Here is a 7,500-nt window from a genome sequence, read left to right on the forward strand (position 1 = left end):
ACCCTGTGGGCGGTAAGGGACCCCCTATCGACCCTGTGGGCAGCAGTGGACCCCCTATCGGTCCTGTGGGCGGCAGTGGACCCCCTACCGACCCTGTGGGCGGCAGTGGACCCCTACCGAACGTGTGGGCGGCAGTGGACCCCCTACCGACCCTGTGGGCGGCAGTGGACCCCCTATCGATCCTGTGGGCGGTAGTGGACCCCCCCCATATCGACCCTGTGGGCGGCAGTGGACCCCCTATCGATCCTGTGGGCGGCAGTGGACCCCCTACCGACCCAGTGGGTGCAGTGGACCCCCTGCCGACCCTGTGGGCGGTAGTGGACCCCTACCGACCCTGTGGACGGTAGTTGACTTCATAGCGACCCAGTGGGCGGTAGTGAACCCCATACCGACCCTGTGGGTGGCGGTGGACTCCATACCGACTCTGTGGGCGGCAGTGAACCCTATATACTAATCCTGTGGGCGATACTGTACCCTATAGTCATCCTGTGGGGGCAATGGATGCCATACATATCCAGTGGGTGTTATTGTACCCCATACTTATTCTGTGGGTGGTTGGAGCCCCATACCCATCCTGTGGGTTATAGTGGACCCCATACTCATCCTGTGGGTGGTATTGGACCCCATACCTATCCTGTGGGTGGTTGTGAGCCCATACCCATCCTGTCGGTGGTAGTGGACGCAATACACATCCAGTGGATGGTATTGGATCCCATACCCTTCCTGTGGGTGGAAGTGATCCCCATACCATTCCTGTGGGTGGATGTGACCCCCATACTCATCCTGCGGGTGTTATTGGACCCCTTACCCACCTAACAGGTGGTAGTGGACCCTAATCCTATAGTTTCCAATAATCCACACCATACCATCCTGTTTGCAGTAGTTTACCCTATATACATTCCAACATAACATCGTTTTCTGTTAGCGTTCCTACAAAACATTCTTTAAAGATTTCTAAAGCACAAACTATAGTATATAATATTGATTGGTGAAGCACTTATTCTATGTAATAATTTATTGTGCTTATTATAATTTACTAAGAACAACTAATATTTCTCAAAACAAAACTACGAGCCTTCAATAGGATGTAGCTGATCTGTAATATTATAAGAGCATGGACAATAGTAGGTGAATTTCACAACCCATGTGGGACCTGAAAACTACAATTTTCGTTATAATTGAACCAATCACGACTATTCAGCTATCTACGTTGATGGACGAGTACTGTGAGACGTAAATTGGTACGTGAGGAAGAGTTTGAGCCTTGGTAAAAAAGTTAACTGGGAATATATCACATATGTACTAAATCACATTCCACATATTGACTTTAAGCACTAGTCATATATGTACTGTCTTGTGTGAGAACGGGTTGGTTGGAGGTCTTACTCCCTAACCCTTCCGAAGGCCTCAAGCCCTGTGTCACAACAAGAGCATTGGGTCTTTTTTCCGGGTACAGTTGCACACAACGGCTAATAGTGTGGTTTGGACGTTTACAGTGACCACAAAAACGTTGGGGAGAAGAGACATTACTAACAGAATTACCCTTCGGTTCACCCTTAGGTGCCGTGGGGCTAGACACTTTAACAGGGTTAGTTATGTCTGAAACAGAAGGTGCATTAGTTAAAGGGTTAGAATGAGCTGGTCTGGACTGGCTGTGGGTATAAGTTTTGTTACTCTGTGGGGTATAATTATTTTTATTGGGCCTTTTGCCCGCCAATTGGTAGTTTTCTGCCAACTTGGCCAAATCCCCTATTTTAGAATTTACCTCTACTCTTCCCCTTATATACTGAGCTACAATGTCTGGCATACTATCCATAAACTGTTCTATTAACATACTATTCCTAAGTGCCTCATATGTTTCGGCTTTAGCCGAGCGAATCCATTTATCAAACAATCTAATTTGATCATTAGCAAATTCAGTGAGCGGTTGGTTGTTGGTAGGCCTAAGGTTGCGATAAGCTTGGCAGTGAGCTTCAGGAGTAATTTCATATGCCCGCAAAATACGTTCCCTGACTTTATCATATTCAAAACACTCGTCGTCAGGCATGTTTATAAAAATATCTTGTGCTTTACCCCTAAGTCTTCCCTGTAGGATTTTCACCCACTCTTCCTTTGGCCAGTTCATGGACGTGGCCAATCTCTGAAAATGGTTGAAAAACCTTTCAGGGTCCGACTCGGAAAATTCAGGCAAATTATGCTTTTTCTCATAATGCCTGGGGTTTGAATCCCCGGCAGGTGGAGGCCCAGTGGCATTCGCTCTAATTCTAGCCTCCTCGGGTTTGAGTCTTTGCTCCTCTAATTTTATTTTTGCTAACTCTAGAGCTAATTCTCTATCCCTATGAGTTGCACTTTCTGCTTGGCTAGGCTGGCATAAAGGTGTATCACTTGCCAATAAATCTTCATCAATACAATGTTGTAATATTTCATTCACCAAAGACCACTTTTTATCCACGCCATTTAATTCTAAAATAAATAAATAAATAAATACATATATAAATAAATAAATGTTTATTTAGGTAAGGTACATACATACAAGAAATTTTTACAAAGATTGGTTGACTTATAGGTAGAGCTAGTACATACAATGCCTAAAGCCACTATTACGCAAAGCGTTTCGGGCATGAAAAACTTAAATGACAAGCTTAATACTAATTGAGCATAAAGAGTAGAATGAAAACAAGAAATGAAAACATAGCTGAAAAAGCAGCACAAATACAATTATGTCGACAAACAGCGCTCTTTAAAAAAAAAACAGACATTGGTTGAGAATAGAAGGGTAAGGTAGGTAGGTTACAGGGAATTTATTAGGTATAGCTTCGTTTTTATCTTAAACTGGTTGAGAGAGGTACAGTCTTTAACATGGTTGGGAAGGTCATTCCACATTCTGGGCCCCTTGATTTGTAGAGCATTTCTAGTTTGATTAAGTCGTACTCTAGGAATATCAAATCTGTATTTATTTCTGGTGTAGTGCTCATGGGTTCTGTTACAACCTTCTATGAAGCTTTTGAGGTCAGGATTGGCATTATAGTTTACCGTTTTATATATGTATAATACACATGAGAGAATGTGCAGGTCAAATTCCTTGCCTAACAATACTAAATTAGACTTGGTAAGTTTCTTTATCTCTACCACTGAAGGCTCCCTTGCCAGTCTTTGCATTTCAGATGACATCACTAATAATTTTAGCTCCTAGCCAAAGAAAAAATTAAAAAATAAAAATTGGAAAAAAACAAAAATTTGCACGTCCCCTAACACAAGGCCACACTAACCTTAATCGTGAAGGGATCCAGCTGGGTGTCCAGTCAGTGCAAGAATGTCCTTTGCTAGATGAGCTGGACCCTAGGCTAGCACACAACCATTCTGCAGAAAACAAAAATTTTTAGTTTTGCACTCAAGAATCTAATTTTTCACACTTATAATGTTGATCCCGGACAGGCCCCCACTTGTTATAAATTAAATGGTGGGCTTGCTATGGGGGAACTGGTTCTATTAAGGGGTAAGGGTAGTTAGAATAAAGATGTATCTATTTGGGGAGATCAGTAAGGCCCGGCCCCCATATAAACTAGAAGTAGTGCTGACTACTTGGCTACACAACAAGGTCAGTCTAGGGAATGATCAAGATCTCCTACACAGGAAGAACGATACTCTTATAATTCATGTACTTATTTATTAACCCCTTAACAGCCCCCCATATACATTCACACCAATAACAATAATAATAATAACTTTACCACACTACCTTACGTTAAAAGCCTTGGTCCACATAAGCAGGATACAAGGTTTTACACAGAACACAAGCTAGGGTAAAGCTCTACTATTGAATAACTTGAAGTTAGAGTCAGCTTAGGGTAGGGGACCACGTGGTTCCAATGGGACCCCCTTTAGAACAACTAGTAATATAAACTCTAAACACACCTACTACACACAAAATATACTACTCTACACATAGAACATTAGTATGCCAGACATGCATAATAACTCAGGGGGTACTTATCTTGAACAAGACACAGAAATAAGGAAACGAAGAGGAAGGGTAGGAGGTTCCTGTCCACACCACGCCAGCTCAGAAAAAGATGGATTCTCAGTCTCCTTCCTCCCAGCTGCCTGCTGCCGGCAGACTGCTCAACTAATCGTACCGCAGCCCTATACCAAGTTTACTCAGGTTTACTTTACAAATGATTAGAGTATTAGTAAACATAGTTGGTGCCTATGTTATTATTTAATAATCAAGCCCCAGCTCAGTCTTTAAATGCTCTTTGAGAAACAAGAATAGTCTTACGTCTGGCAGGGAAGATACAAACAATGACGCATAGAGTTGCGTTCAGCTATACTATAGGAAAGTTTAATAACTCAATTTTGACCTCTGGTTTCCACTGAAGAACCCAGGTCGTAACAACTAACAAGATGCGAGGCAACATCCCAACATACACAACATGCACGTAGTTTATCTCAAAACTTAATCGTAGTTTAATCGTTGACTTACTGCGGGGAGCACGGGCCACAGGGATAAGAGCCTCTTTGGAGGTTGAATTGCTGTTTACCAATGTGCTTGTGGACGAAACAATCAGGATGATGATGGACAGAGTGCATCGTGATCCGGCTAAAAATCCTCTTGACATACCAGAGAGCTTTCTTAATTTTATTTTATTACATTGCTACAGTTTACAGGGAACACCCACATATAACAATCAATGTTCGAAGACCTCATCCAGCTCTTTGGAGGTTGGCTGCATGGCCAAGATGCAGCATGCATTTCCTCTCTGGACCACGATACTGAGGCGCTGGAACAGGAAACTGGCCGCTCTTGAGTCTTTAGTTTTTCTAATGAATTCTTCACCCACCTCCTTTAGGAACTTAAGTGCACATTTACCCCAGGTGCCCAGGGTATCAGAGCTTATCGGCATGAACCTGTAACAACGTTCTAGGTCCCTGTACTTGTTAGTTTTCTGGGTCTTCCTGAAGGTGGCTGTCCCCACCTAATTGAGCTGTACTGCGAGGTAGATAGGTATCAGCCAATGTAGAACCCACACGACCTGTGTACCTTCTCTCCATGGCTGCAGGGTGACTTCATCTGGGCATTATTGGCTGTTGTCAGGTCTGCACAAGTGAGGTTCCCTTTGTGCTGGACACCCGGCTGTAGCCAAACTTCTCTTGATGATGTCTTTGACTGCTTCATGTCTGGCAATCTTTCCCAGTGTCTTACGACAGATGAGGCCATGGCTGTCGTATTGGTCTGCCGACGTAACAGGGATGAACAAGGTGCCAGAGGTAACAGTGATGTACGAGAGATATACAAGTTGCCAGATGTACGAGAGATATACAAGTTGCCAGATGTACGAGAGATATAAAAGTTACCAGATGTACAAGAGATATACAAGTTGCCAGATGTACGAGAGATATACAAGTTGCCAGATGTACGAGAGAAATATAAGTTGCCAGATGCCAGCTTCCTACATGCACGCATGTAGGATCTCTGCTAAGAGATGGGGCACAAGGAGCCAGGCCTCTCTGCTCCAGGGAAGTGCGTCAGTGTTAAAGGTCACACAGTCCGAGCTGAGATTTCTTGCCAAATGTATATTCCTTGTCACCTTAGTGTGCCAAAAAACACAACGTACCGTAGTATTAATAGCAGGTAGAGAGGTGTGTATAAACTGCAGATACGCTTGGCAGCGCTGCGGTGTTTACCTGGCAGCAAGGGAGCCACCTCTGGTACCTGACCGGTGACTTTCCTGTGTCACTCTGATACGTAATCCACTCTTACACACTTAATAATCTTCCCATTGTTCGTGTTCCACCCGTGCTAAAGAGTTTGTCAATTTCCCTGATAATTTTGTAGGTGGTTATCATGTCTTCCCTTACTCTTCTGTTTTCCAGGGATGTGAGGTTCAGCTCCTTCAGCCTTTCCTCGTAGCTCATACCTTTCAGTTCCGGGACCAGACTGGTGGCATACCTCTAAATATTCTCTAACATTGTCTTGTGTTTGACTTGGTATGAACTCCAGGCTGGAGCTGCATACTCCAGGATTGGTCTGACTTTAGTGGTACACAAGGTCCTGAACTATTCCTGACACAAGATTCTAAAGGCAGTTATTGTGTTGGCCAGTCAAGCATATGCCGCTGAAGATATCCTTTTGATGTGGGCCTCTGGGGACAGGTTCGGTGTGATATTAACCCCCAGATCTTTCTCTCTATTTGGCTCTTGTAGGATTTCACCTCCCAGATGGTACCTTGTGTTCAGCCTTTTGCTCCCTTCGACTAATTTCATTACTTTGCACTTTCCTGAGTTGAACTTTAGCAGCCATTTTCTAGACCATTCCTCCAGTTTGTCCAGGTCATCCTGTAGTCTCTGTCTATCTTCATCCGTCTTGATTCTTCTCATAATTTTTGCATCATCAGCAAACATTGAGATGAATGAGTCTATACTCTCTGGAAGATCATTTACATATATTAGAAACAGGATGATTCCAAGTACAGAGCCCTGTGGGACTCCACTGGTGACATCTCGCCATTCTGATGTCTCTCCCCTCACAGTTACTCGCTGTTTCCTGTTGCTTAGATGCTCCCTTATTCACTGGAGCACCTTACCTTTTACTCCTGCCAGTTGCTCCAACTTTTGTAATAGCCTTTTATGGAGTACTGTGTCAAAGGCTTTCTGACAGTCCAAGAAAATGCAGTCTGCCCACCCTTCTCTTTCTTGCCTAATTTTTGTTGCTTGGTCATAGAATTCTATTAAACCCCTTGAGGCACCATTTACCATCTCTGAACCCATGTTGGTGGTGTGTCACAAAACTATTTCCTTCCAGATGCTCTACGAGCCTTTTCCTCACGATCTTCTCCATCACCTTGCATGGTATACAAGTTAGGGAAACTGGTCTGTAGTTCAGTGTCTCTTGTCTGTCACCCTTCTTGTATATTGGGACTACATTATCTGTCTTCAAACCTTCCGGTAGCTCTCCTGTTTCCAGAGACCTGTTGTATACCATAGAGAGTGGCATACTTAGTGCCTCTGCACATTCTTTTAGTATCAACGGTGAGATTCTGTCCAACTGAAAAGGCCCAACAGCCTTTCTCTCAATCAGTTCCAACAGAATCCTTCTGACTTCATCACTGGTGAGGTCAAATTCCTCCAAGGTTGCTTGGTTTGCCTCATTTAGTGCAGGGGCTTTTCCCCTCTTCTGTGAAGACCTCCTGGAATCTCTTGTTGAGTTCTTCACACACCTCCTTGTCATTCTCTGTATTTCTGTTCTCCCCTTTTCTCAGTTTCATCACTTGTTCCTACACTGCTGTTTTCCTCCTGATGTGGCTGTGGAGCAGCTTTGGTTGGGTCTTAGCTTTACTCGCAATGTCATTTTCATACTGTCTCTCTGCTTCTCTCCTCACTCTGAGATACTCATTCCTGGCCCTCAGGTATCTCTCCCTCCTCTCTGGTGTTCTGTTATTCCTGTACTCCTGTTCTTTTACTTAATTGCTTCGCTACCTTACATTCCTGGTTGAACTTTGG

This window comes from Procambarus clarkii, chromosome 3, assembly GCF_040958095.1.
Source record: "Procambarus clarkii isolate CNS0578487 chromosome 3, FALCON_Pclarkii_2.0, whole genome shotgun sequence".
NCBI classification, from domain to species: domain Eukaryota; kingdom Metazoa; phylum Arthropoda; class Malacostraca; order Decapoda; family Cambaridae; genus Procambarus; species Procambarus clarkii.